Source organism: Anser brachyrhynchus, assembly GCF_964034855.1.
Source record: "Anser brachyrhynchus genome assembly, chromosome: 2".
NCBI lineage: Eukaryota > Metazoa > Chordata > Aves > Anseriformes > Anatidae > Anser > Anser brachyrhynchus.
Window position 1 is genome coordinate 83566657 of NC_137695.1, and position 12953 is coordinate 83579609.

Below are 12953 nucleotides of genomic sequence, written 5' to 3' on the forward strand. Positions count from 1 at the left end.
CAAAACACAAGTACTAACTAAGAAATTGCAGTTGATTTCAACCCCAAACTTTCATACTGATGACAAAATGACAGAACAAAGATTGTGTGGGCCTCATTCAATTTCAGCCCACATTTTTAGTAAGGATATACACTAATTTTCCTTTCTTTTTCCAGCAATGAGTTTCTATACAATATTTATTCTGATTTTGGAGTGAGTCAACTGGTTAGCTGTTGGCCTCAAATATGCTTTCACTAACCAGCTATCTATGAGTGGAAAAAATGTGGAACCTCATCACTGGGGGAGCTTAAATGTTTATTTTCCTGAAATATGCATGTACACTCCAGCTGATTTTCTAGAATAGCTGAGGATATTTGTTGCTTAATTTTATGTGTGCATGTATGGGTATGAACAAACATGAACATATAAAATTGTATGTTAGTAAAATTATGGCTATTTGTGTTTTACATAAGATGATAAACTGTGGTAATTAAACATCAGATTTGTACATCTAGATTCCCAAATGCAAATATACTGAAGATCACTTGTTAGTCACCTACCTAGTCAATATGTTTGAATTTCAGTTATAGCTTTCATTTGTTTTGGTTTGTTTTTAATGAAATAAGTATGATGCCCTCGAGTGAGGGAGTTGACACAAGAGCCTCAGCTGCCCTGTTTTGTTAATATGGATACAGTTAAACATTAGGTTAGTACTTCAAAATGTTTTTGTATGCATGCTTTTAGTCTGCTTTAGAAAAAATATACCATCTCCCCTGCATTATGTTTTTTACTACTGCATTGAAGCAGTCCCTTTTCAATTATGTGTAAATATTTGACTGCACTTTTATATTGAATTTAAAATTGGAGGATAAATAACAGCTGATACTTCTCCTCTTAAGTATAATAGGCCTAGATGCTTTCCTTAACATCATGCATATTCAAAGCACATTTATTTTCGTTATATGTGTGAAACACACATATAGGATTTAGATATAATTTATTTTTATCTTTTAGGTAATTTGAATTTGTACTACCTGTTAAGGAAAGAGAGCAGAAATTGAAAGTATATGAATTTACCTTAGATGTTTGAAGCAGAATACACTTTATGCGGATTTCAAAAAAGAATATCTGTGAAGCTGTATGTGTTACGTTGACAAGGATCATATAGAATCATAGAATATCCCGAGTTGGAAGGGACCCATAAGGATCATCAAGTCCAACTCCTGGCACCGCACAGGTCTGCCCAAAAGTTTAGACCATGTGACTAAGTGCACAGTCCAATCTCTTCTTAAATTCAGACAGGCTTGGTGCAGTGACTACATCCCTGGGGAGCCTGTTCCAGCGTGCAACCACCCTTTCGGTGAAGAACCTCTTCCTGATGTCTACCCTAAACTTCCCCTGCCTCAGCTTGACACCGTTCCCGCGGGTCCTGTTACTGGTGATAACGGAGAATAGGTCACCTGCCTCTCCACTCCCCCTCGCGAGGAAGTTGTAGACTGCGATGAGGTCCCCCCTCAGCCTCCTCTTCTCCAGGCTGAACAGGCCAAGTGACCTCAGCCGCTCCTCATATGTCTTCCCCTCTAGGCCCTTCACCATCTTCGTCGCCCTCCTCTGGACACTATTTAAAAAAAAAAAATCGGACAGAGGCTAGGTAACCATGATGTCACGTGGAAAGAGAGGAGAAAACACGGGTGGGCTATGAGGCACTAGAAAGACTACTACAATGGTTCTCATCCTTTGTTTCCTTTTAGGGATCTTATGTAAGTATCTGTAGTACTCAAATGGTAACAATCCAGTATTTTGTTTCAACCTCACCTCCACTGAAAGGAAGGTTCAAGTATTTATGGATGGAAAGGAGTAAGTTTTATTCCGTGACCAAGGTGTCTTGGAATTCTAATTTACCATTATGAAATATAACACGTTACTTAGAAAGTAATCACTATGCTAATTAAGTGCTATGTTATTCATTAGAAAAACTGACTAAATGATTCTATGGCATGTTTTGTGAGACAGCAGATGACTTCTTTTAAAATAAAGTTTATAAAGACTGTTCTTGACAATATCTTGTTCTAAAATTATCTGTTCCATGTCTAAATGTCAGGAATGTTGAGGTTTTTGTTGCAAGTTAGCACATGGGCTGCTGTTTTCTAGGGTTTTCCATAAAGAAGTAATAGGTATCAAACAGTTCTTGTGCCACTGTATTGGGTGTCTGTGGGCACCGACAGTCATGGGCCTCTCGGAAGGTGTATTTAAGAAAGGGCAAAATGCTTCCTGACAGCGAAGAATGAGGCAAACAGTGTGAGAAACAGCCCTACAAGCACCAAGGCATGAGAGGAGGTGGAGGAGGTGTCAGGGAAGAGATTCCTCTGTGGCCCATGGAGAGGAACACGGTGAAGTAGATATCCACTCTGCAGCCCACGGAGGACCAAGGAACAGAGCAGGTTTATCCTGAAGGACTTCAGCCCATTGAAAGACCCATTTTGGAACAGAGAAAAAGCGTGAGGAGGAAGGAGCAGCAGAGAGGAAGTGTTATGGACTGACCCCAAGTCCCCATGCCCCCATCCACCATGTACTGCTTGGGCTGGGGAAGGAGTGGGAAATAAAAGAGTGAAGTTGAGCCTAGGAAAAAGATTGTGTGGGAAGGGTGTTTTATTTTTTGTCTTTGTTTCACACTGTCCAAATCTATTTAAAATAACAATAAATGAGATGATTTTTTTCCCCAGATTGTCTGTTTTGCCTGTGATGGTAACGGATAAGTGATCTCCCCATCTTTACCTTGGCCCAGAAGCTTTTTCATCTTATTTTCAGCCCCTGTACTGCTGAGGGTGGGAAGTGAGAAAGCAACTGGTTAGGATTCTGGCAGCCAGCAAAGATCAAGCCATCATAGCGATATATGAATTATATACAGTCCTAGGAATGATCATATAGTTGAAATCAGAGTCATAAGATTTGCTGGATCATGCTGTAGTAACAAATTGAATTTTCTTCTTACAATTTTCATGGCATGATTGACGATTTCATTAGAACTGACAGAAGTGTTCTAGGCAAATGATTACTAAAGTTGTTTGATGTTATCTAGGGACTTATGCTAAAAGGCTATCTTTGTCATCTGTCCATTATTTATTTATTTATTTATTTACTAAGAGTGTTGTTTAAATTTCAGGAAGCTATATATGCTTTATACTTCAGAAAATGTAAGCATTAGTGAGGGCAGCTTAACCTCTCTGAGGTTGAAGATGAATTTGCCTTTTTTTTTTTTTATTGAACATTTTTACATGTACGGCCAAACACGTTTTTGCTAGGAATACTGAATGATGTTAAGATGAAATCACTGGTTCTTCTTTATCAAATCAAAGAACCACGTGCTTTGTAAGTAATATTGTCTAGGTTTTAAAAAAGAGGTTCAGACATTCCAACTGTATTGTATATTTTGTGGTTTTAAAATCAGGCTTTTTCTGCATATGTTCTATATATTTAGCCCAGCTCCCAAATATTTGATACTTTGTGAGCTGCAGTTTCAGGCACATGTCAAATCCCAATTGGGTATCACTTTATGGGAAGCAGTGCTTTGGAGGCAATAAGGAAACAGACAGGCAGGCAGTTGATCCTGTTACTATCTACTGCTTCTGAGTAACACACTTGACATTGTTACTTCATTTTTCTGGTTTAGCAAAAGTGGATGGTAGAGGTCTATACTAGTTATTAACTACTAGAAAAAAACTAGCTAAATACTTCTGCATGTGAACATCAATATTCTAGTTAGAATGGTACTCAATGAAAGTGATCTTTTTCATCAGTGTGTGTTATGTCTGGCTGGGTTTTCATGAGGCTGCAACAGAAGTGCTTCTTACCTCAAAAAGTAAATCCTTACTATTTTTTTTCACTGGTTCTCAACTTTTTGTATCCACGAGAATTTTTGTGTCTATCTCAGCTTTTATTTTTCAGTCTTTATAACTGTGAAGACTTTAGATCATATAATGAATGCCTTATTTTGTTAAACTTTGCAGTTACTAACTGAAGGATTTTTTTTTTTGTAATTTATTTTTATTTTATAAGACTGTTTGTGCTGCCAAAGAATCATTCTGAAGATATTAATACACCTCCCAGTGAGTTTTGATGTTTACCTTCCAGCAATATGGTAAGGTGTTTCTGAAGGTAGAATAGATAAAATAATTTTTGTTACATCTTGCTAGATAACGGAACAGCAGCTAAAATGGTTTTGAACTTCTTATTGGTATTTGTTAATAAATGTTGCCATTTGGAACATATGCATTATATATATTAACTCACTGCATATGCTTTGTCATATTGAAGATGGGAAATAATGTGAAAGACTCTGCATAAAGCTTAATGGAAATGTTAGATTTTTTTTTTTTCTTTTTTTTTTCTTTTTCCCTTATTGAATGACTCACAAAGTAAAAAACCCAACATTTTAGAACTTTGTTGGGGCTTATAATGTTTTTAATGTATTCACGTTAAAAATAACATATATATATATCTATATATACAAAACACACATGTATATGTTGCAGGTAGGAATTATCTGCACTGAATGGTACAATCACAGAATATATGAGGTTGGAAAGGACCTCTAGAGATAGTTTAGTCCAACCAACCTGCTCAGAGCAGAGCCAATTAAATCAGGCTGCTCAGCACCATGTTCAGTTGGGTTTTGAATATCTCCATGGAGGGAGACTTCACGACCTCTCTGGACAACTGCTCAAGTGTTTGAACACCCTCACAGTAAAAAATTCAGATGTGAATTTCAAGTACTTTTCTCTTTGTGCCCGTTGCCTTTTGTCCTGTCACTGCATACCACTGAGAAGAGCCTGGCTTCATCTCCTTCACATACGATCTTCAGATATTCATACACACTGATAAGATCCTTGCTGAGCCTTGTCTCTTCCAGGGTAAACAGTCCCATCTCTTTCATCTTCTTCACCTGTGTCAGATACTCAAGCCCCTTAATCACCCTTGGGTTTTTACTGGAGTTATTCTAGCATGTCCATACCTGTCTCGTACTGAAGAGCACGTAACTGGACACAGTACTCCAGATGTGGCATCATCAGTGCCACATAGAGAATCATCTCCTTCCACCTCCTAATGCAGCCCAGGATGCCCTTGGCACTCTTTGCCACATGGGTGCCTTGCTGGCTTATGTCCAGCTTGTTGTTTGCCAGGACCCCAGGTTCTCTCTGCAAAGCACTTTTCCAGCCAGTTGGCCAAAGTCCTGTAAATGGTGTATGAGGTTATTCCCACCTAGCTGCAGAACACTGTATTTCCTTTGCAAAGCAAATTGTTCAAGCAATTCTTGTTGACTTATTTCTCCAGCCTGTTGAGTTCCCCTGAATGGTTGCAAAACCACCCGGTTTATTGGCAGCTCCTCCCAGTTTTGTGTCATCTGCAGATTTGCTGAGGATGCGCTCTCTCCCATCATCCAGATTGTTAATAAAGAAGCAAAACAGTATTGGTCCCATCATTGATCCCTGGGGTACATTCCTAGTGACTAGCTTCCAGGTGGACTTTGTGTTCCTGATCATAACACTCTGGGCCTGGCAGCTCAGTCGGTTTTCATTTCATCTCACCAGTCTCTTCTCTAGTTCGTACTTCAGTTTTTCAGTGAAGACATTATGGGAGACCACTGAATACCTTGCTGAATTTGAGATAACATCCACTGCTCTCCCCTCATCCATCAAATCATTTGCTACATCACAGAAGATTATGGGATTATGGGGTTGGATAAGCATTCCCTTCTGCTCTATTACTAATCAATTTTGTCTGCTTGTACAACTTCTTCTTTCTTGTTTGTCTACCTATCTCTTTCTTTTTTTTTTTTTTTTTTTTTTTTGATGGACTTAGGAAGGGTCTTGTAACTATCCATTACACTTGCATTGTCTTCTTGATTCTATTTTAAAATGAATCCTACAGTTTTGGTTAAAAGAAGCCTTAAACATACAAGGGTTAAGATAATTTTGCTTTCTTTAAGCTAACGGAAGTTGATGAAACAATGTAAACACAGCTACACAGAGTCTTAAATACCATATAATAAACATATGGATTAACAGATATAACGGAATTAAATGAACTTAATTAAGTGAACTTAACAGCATTAGTACTCTCTTGATAAAAGAAGGGGGGGAGACCGAGATGCTCTTAAATGAAATATGGAGGTTGTGAGGCAGGCACTTTATTTACTCTGGTTACAACATACGAATTCTTTAAAAGAAGATAAAATACTAACATTGGAAAATGGCTGACAAGCAAGATAGATAATGAGATAATACTGGTTTCCTTGGATTAGGACTGCCCAAATTTTGACTTTACCTATCTTGTGTTCTTTTTTTTTTTTTTTCTCTTTTAAGTAAGGGAGCATTTGTGGCATTTGATGATAGTCTCTTTACTATGTTCAAATGATTTAAATTGATAGAGAATCAGGAGAACTGGTCTTTTTTGATTGGACAAAATGTTACTTTTTATTTTTATTTAGGTGACTTTGGAGTCATGAGGTAATCTCTGAGGTGAACTGAAACATTATGGATGGAAAAAAAAATCTGTCTAGTGGGATATTAAAGACATGTCAACTACCTTAGTACCCTTGGCAGAGGTTGTCTAGTATGTTTAAAAAGTTCTAGTATTTAGAGACACTGCTGTCTAATACACAGGTACTTATTCGAGTACTCCATATTCTTCACAGTTATTAGTGTGTATATATATGTGTATATACAACCCCCTAATTAACTAATATCTAATTATATATAATTTTGAATCTCCCATGTCTTGTCAAGTATAGACAGTAATATTTCCTTTATATTATGTTTTCTCTTTTACTAATAATTAAAAAATTTTGAATCCTTTCCTGTATGCCTCTATCTTCCATGTGATTCACAGAACTGGGCATGGTACTCTAGCTGAGAGCTTACCAGTTGTAAGCAGCGTGGAAGATTGTATGTTAGTAGAAGGCATTCACTGTTTATCTGTAACTTTCTCTTAATGAAGAGATGGTGTAACCTCATGTGTAAGTGATGAAAACATTTGTTTATGAGAAAACCATCTTTATTAGTGATCTTGTTGTAAATAGAAATCTGTTAACAAATTAGTCAGACATTTCTGAGTTAAAAAAGGAAAAAAAATAGTTTAAAAGTTCTTGTTCTATGTGTTTTGAGCATTTTTTGTAATTAGGAAAAATGGCTTGTAAAAATAAAGAAAAGTAAAAACGACAAAAAGAAACTAATGTGCAATAAAAGAAATTCTGGTGAGTAATAAGGATGTTTTCTCCTGGCTCATCTGACCAATCCATAATCTAAAAGAGTCTGCACATGAATTTTGCTAGCTTGAGGAATAATAGTGTTTTTTAGTGGAATAAAGGAATAAACACATTTATAAAACTGTTTTTTTTTTTTTTTTCCAAATGAATATGCAAGTCTTATGGATGGCAGTGAGTTATGAAAAGGATTAGTGCGACTAGGGGACATTTTTCTGAAATAAAAACCATAGGCCTGTGCAGGTACAGCTTGCAGTTGCAGTAAAGAAGTATCTGTGGAATGGCAACAATTCTTGTGAATTTGTGAACTGTCAATTAGGTGTATTTCAGCTGAGAAGTGTACTTGAAAGGCGTTACTGTAGGAAACTGTTCGAATGTAGTTGAATGGGAGGTGTTACAAAGACATATTAAGTTGTGGGAGAGCAGTGTAGAACAATACTGTGGAAGGAATAGACATTGGCATGGTGACATCTAGGAAATAACCGTCTTATTTCTTCTGCAAAACTGAGGCTAAGTCCCTTTTTCTAAAGTCTCTTACAACAGAATATTTTGTTTTGTTGAAAGGTGTAGAGGAAACTCAAAGGAAATTATATAATTTTATGATAATTCCCCCCCCCCCTTTTTTTTCTTTTTTTTGTGAAAGTTCTGGGAGAGAAGAATAAAGTTGAGTTGTGGAGGAGGAGTATTATTTCAGTCAACTGGGGAGAAAAATGTCCAAAATCACGTGTTCAATTTGAGTAGCTGGTGCAGAGTAGCTCTCCATGTCCTTTTCCATTTGAAAATATGAAACAAAAGTACTTATTTGCATAGTGTCTTTTTATTTCTTGATTGTTAGAAAATTTAGTAGACTAATGCTGATGAGTCATGTAAATGGTGCCAATTATATTAAATATGTGTTCTAGCATCACTAACACAATTGATTGCGTTATTATGGTCTAAATCTGTAAACATTGTTATCATCACAGCTGAATTTTTAATGGTAATTTCTGTTATCTTTCTGATTTCCCAGTGTAATTAGGAGACTCTGAGAAGGTAACAGAAATCTAAATCTAAGTGTCTAACTAACAATTGTCAGACTAACAATTGACATAATGTGTTTTGTGCTTGACTAAAAGTTACTTTAATGGAATATATATAATTTGATGTGTTGCTGTTCTGTAGAATACACTGCAGCATGTAACTCTTTGCTAGAGACTGACTATTTGTACTAAAATCTGTGAAACTTTCTTATTTCCTGTCTGCTCTTTCACTTAGGTTTTAGTCATTTGCCTGTCCTTGAAAAGAGTACAAGTATTTGAAATGCCTTTTCCAACTCTGGACCATTTTCTGTCTCAGAACTTTTCCTCACAACTCTTACTTGAGTTTTATTTGTTACTCTTCATCCCTCCTTTCCTTTTTGTTTCTTATAGCCTGTTCACAAGGGCATTTTGTAAGATTACTGCAAATTGATTGCCAAAGTTTTGCTCGCTGAAACTATATATTTAAACTCTAAGTAAGGATGATTAGAAAAATTAACTAATTTCTGGATTTTTTAAAAGAATCTATCACATTTTGACACGCAAAATTTTCCCCATTAACAAATGAAAATAAAAGATTAGACGATTAGAATAGATACATTCTAGAAGATCAAATATACAGATGATTCTGAAATGCATTTTCCTGCTTTGCTGAGTGCCCAGAATCCATTCTGTAAAGTTTTCTGTTAGTGTTGGAAATTTTTCTGGTCAAAAGTGCTGTGGTTTCTTTCCTCTCTCATCAGGAAAAAAGAAATCTGAAATTCTTAAAATTACTCAAGCAAAAAAATGAAAAAAAAAAAAAAAAACAGCTTCCACTGTAAGTTCCCTTGTTTCTTCATCTTACAAGTTCTCATTCTGGAACTCAGTGTGTTGTTGTTCTGGTGCTATTTCTGTTATGTGCATTCTGACCTGGCTGGCCTTGTCATGTAGTCAGTTAAACTCATTTTGCTCATACCTGAAAACTAAGAGATTTTGACTCTGTGGAAGGTTTAACACTTGATTGTCCTTTCCTTTATCTGCTCACAGGAGAGTGAAACTCTACTACTATTCTATAATGAGAAAAATAGATTCTTCATTTTAATATTTTTATTATGCTTCATTTCCTCTTAGAAAAAGTGTACTATTTTTGAATTAATGTAGTTCTCTTGAACTGCAATCCTTTGTTCTGTTCTGTCTTTCTTTGCTTTTGGTTTCTGTTCTGAAAGCTGTCATTCTTATTTTGAAGTGTTCACCCCCAGATTTTGCAGAAGTCTGCCAAGCAGCAAAATGTTAGCTCATCCCTGAGCTGCCAGAGTGCTATACCAATGGGCTGCAGAGGAGTATGTGCACAATCAGAGTAATAGTTAATCTGTTTTGAAAAGAACTCATTATCTTAAGTTACCAGGGAGATCACTTTGTCTGATGGAGTAATCCTGAGTGTATTCAGTCTACACTACGGAGCATAACAGAAAATGAAAATGGTCCAGGGCCTGCACAGTGAAATCAGTCAGAAATCTCTAGAATAGTCCATGGAGCTGCATAAGCTAGGAAGTTTTGATTTAAAAGTCAGGAAGTTTAGTAAAAGTTGGACTTAAACTTTTTCTAATTGTTGCTTGTTAACATCACTGTTACAGAAGTGGTATCCTTCTAGAGAAGATCTTCTAGTTTAAAACAAAAATAGCTTTTTCAGCAGAAGAATGTATGTAATTGTATGAAAAAAATATTTTATCTGGGAACTCTGGGAATTGCAACAAGAGGTGTTTGCCTGGAGAAATGTTCCTTCCATACAGCCATATGTGTGAAACTGGGTTTTAAAAGAGATTTTTAGGGTGAAAAGAGAGAATTTAACTTATAATTAATAGTAGTAATAAATGATTTCTGATTCTAAGCTGAGCAATGGAGTTAGAATGAGTAAGTGCCTGTGTTAGCAAATGCTCTTCCTTGTAACTGAGCCATAAGTCATTAGAATTATGGTGTACTATAAAACTTAATTAGCATTAAAGTATTCTCTCAGGTGATATACATTTGAACAATCTTGTATTAATAGCCACGTCCCCCAAGTCCATTACAGATTTCATGGTTTAGTTTTCTGTTCTCAGTGTTTAGAGCCTGTCTGGATTGTCCACACTTTAGCAATGAATGGCAAATTCAGCCTGCTTTTAGTAAGCTCCTGCATGAAATAGTTTCACATCCTTTTAATATCTAAGTTTTGGCTGTCTGGGTGAACAGATCATCAGGGATAGTCAGCATGGATTTATGAAGTGTAAATCACGCTTGACATAATTGCTTTCTACAATGAAATAAGGAAAGGGAAATAGAAAAACTGGGACATGCAACATACCTTAATTATAGCTAGACCATCTGTCACAGCATTTTCTCTTCGAGGCTGAGAAACTATGAACTGGAAATATGGGTAGTTAAGTGGACTGAACATTGAGTGGATATTCATGTTTAAAATGTAGTAATCAATACATGAGCATCCATTTGATTGCTGGTAAGAAGCAGAGTGCTCCAGGAGTCAATACCGAGGCCCAAGTTATGTAGTATCTTCAGCACTGCCCTGGTTCATGAGACAGACTGCACTCATATCAAATCTCTGTATGACAGCAAATAAGAGGAAATAACTGACACATCAAAATTGCACTTTGAGAGGTTCATGTTGGGCATTAGGAAAGAACATTTGCGCTACTAGAGTAGTAGTGTTGCAGTGGAACAAGTAGTGGTATCTTGATCTCAGAGCTTTTCAAGACTGATAGACAAAGCCCCAGTTGACCTCAGTTGGGGATAGATCTACTTTGAGCAGGAGGCAGAACTAGAGACACTAGAGGTGCCTTCCAAAAAATATTTTCCTGGTTCTGTAAATTTTACTTCCATTACTACTACTTCACCTGATAACAAAGATTTTTTTTTAAGTTTTTTATTTTATGAACAGATAATTCTGTGTACAGTCTTGCTAGGCAAGGCTTTCATTGTTCTTTAGTGTGCTGTTGAATCATTAAATGAGAGACAATTTCCTTTTTGTTGACAGCTGGCCATGGTTCTGATTCGAGATTGCTTAAATTAGTAATAGTTTTAAAGACATTTCTTAACCAGAATTAATATTAAAGTCAATACATGGAACAAAGTTGTGCAGCTGAAATCAACTAAGTCTCCCTCTTTCCACCTTTGTCAAGTAGAAAGGTCACATTAAATCTAAATTAGTTACTAAAGACAGATCTTTGGCAGAAGTTGCTCATTATGTCATAAAAAAGTAAAATCAAACTTCTAAAAGATTTTGTTTGTTTTTAACTGAAGGCTTGATGCAGAGAATTAATTATGAAAGACTGAGATAAAATACTAATACACTCCATGTAAATACAGGTGTTTTTCTTTACATACCCAATTCAAAAAGAAAAAAATATTATATATATTCTGCAGACTATTTTAAGCAAGTTTCAGCCCTTGAAGTAGAAAGATGAAGGAAAACTATATGATGGCAAATGTTACATTCTAGGGCAATGTGAAATTTCTTACATTGATCTCTGCTGCTGCTGATTAGGGTACGGCACACCTATTGCCCGTCTCTGTAACAGTATGGTTTACTCTAATGAGGTAAGACTATAGCTGGAGTCCAACATTTTCTTAAGATATTTTTTGTCAGACAGAATGAGGCCTCTTCTTGTCCAAATAGCTGCTAAATTCTGTTGCCACTGTGCTGCCTATTTTTCTTATATGGCAATCTCTCAGTAAACCTACTTCTGGTCAGTCACAACTTTTAGAAGAACAGAGTGGCATCTTTTGAACTTGACATTCACCTAATTACTGTAAGGTGCAGAGCATGCATCTAAGTAGTATTGGTGGCCTAGTAGAACTTAGAAAGCCTGTGTGCTGGAAAATCAGCCCTTATTTCACCTTTACTCTTTATGTGAATCATTACATTATTAGTATGAGTGAGCAACAGCATTAATCAATTCAGACTTCCATCAAAACAATATTAATATGCATTGCGGATAGTCAATGTAACGGCCACAGTTTAATGGCAATCAATCATAAACAAGTTTCAGAATATTTTTGAACCCTATTTCTGAGCCATATTCACCTTCTTTGTATGACCAGCTACTGGAAAGCAGATGAAACTCTTTTAAACAGCCTAAAAATCTCTCTTAATGTAACAATTGAAAAGTAATGAGTTTCAGAAGGTTCTACTCTTTTGTGTTTGTTGTCTCACACTATTTACTAATCTGGTGTCATTAAAAAACACTGTTATGAGATCTGTTATGATTTCTATGAATGTTATATTGGCTATGAATGAAACACTTTCTGGTAGCTTCCACAGTTCAGATAATGATGCTTATGACATCATCTTCAGTTCTGGGAAACATCTTTTTCTATTCACGCTTGACAAACAGAAACAGTTCATTCCTATCTTAACCTCTGGAATGGATATGAGCAGAGTGCAGAAAAAAATAAGTGGTGATAGCAGAATATCTCCAGCTAACAAGACATGAGACATGCCAGAATATATTACTGAGATTTAATTTCTACAAGGAATAACAGGTTACAATGAGGAACGGCATTTTGGACAGTATTATATATTGCTGTGGAGTAGACCTTGAGATATGATCAGATAATGACACATAAACAAAATGTAGATGTATACAGTAAGGTAGATGTCTCTTTCAAGTTTTTTCCAGTCACTAATAATACACAGAACCAGATGAACTGAATTATTATCATTT